Source organism: Lupinus angustifolius, unplaced genomic scaffold (genome assembly GCF_001865875.1).
Source record: "Lupinus angustifolius cultivar Tanjil unplaced genomic scaffold, LupAngTanjil_v1.0 Scaffold_6_164, whole genome shotgun sequence".
Taxonomy (NCBI): Eukaryota; Viridiplantae; Streptophyta; class Magnoliopsida; order Fabales; family Fabaceae; genus Lupinus; species Lupinus angustifolius.
This window is the reverse complement of record NW_017717599.1, coordinates 9,989-11,090: the sequence shown is the minus strand read 5'-3', so window position 1 is coordinate 11,090 and position 1,102 is coordinate 9,989.

The window sequence follows — 1,102 nt, the reverse complement described above, 5'->3', positions numbered from 1 at the left end:
TATGCGTGTCTGTCTGGATGTGATATTTCGTATAATTCCACACCGTCAATGAATAATATTCATTAGATGTCTTACTCTCTCTTCTTTTCTTTTCTTCCTACTTGTCGTTGGCTCGTGTTCCCGCTCAGATGGACCATACCGCAAAGATTCGGAGCTACCGATTCTCGATGTCCCAGGATGGGACATGGAGCAGTGATGGACACCGATACACCTACGCAGGCCCTTGCGCCTTAGAGTTGGAGATGGTTTGTGATGACTCTATGATACGCTTCCCTTTACACCATACGGATTTGGAGGCTTCTTTCACCTTACTTGCTTGGAGATTTGCACCTATTGCACCATCCATTCAGTTTGTGATTCCTCCCGGACCTACTGTTGTTGGACCATCCACTAGGAGACGGAGTATAGACGATGTGCCCAATTCCCCAAAAACTAGGTTACTTAATGTGATGTCCTGAAAAGGAATCAAATGTAAATAGAGGAATTTTACATTAGGCAATGTCGTTAGAGTAATTTTCGGGGCGTTAAATGATGGATTTGAATTCAATAATTATATCTAGTAGATATCCATGGATATATTCATTTGGATGGATGTCCAATCCATCCAAAAACTTAATATTTTCAAAAGATGTTCTTCGCTTTTCAATTTCATTCACTATCACAACTCTCACTTTCTTTTAGTGATTCTCGCTCTCACTTTGATTTTTTATTAAATTGAGACCAATCATATGAGATGTGGATGTGATTAATATTACAAGTTTGTTTTAAATGCATATCATATAGAAATATTTATTAGAAACTTTACACTTGGAACCTTAAATGTTATATGTTTGTAAAATATTGTAAAAAATAATTTTTCTTTAAGTTCAAAAAATCACTTTTTAGAAAGTGTTTTTAAAAAATGTCATTTTTTGAAAAGGTGACATTTTTTAATGCCTAGTTTTTTTGACATTTAAAGTAACTATCCCATATAAATATCATTCATAATACTAATACAGTAGAACAAAAACGTGACTTAGTGTCGGTGTTGTTATTTTATTTTAAAATATATAAATGAATTTTTTAAAAGTAAATAAAATTTACTTCAGTTGAAAGAAATTGT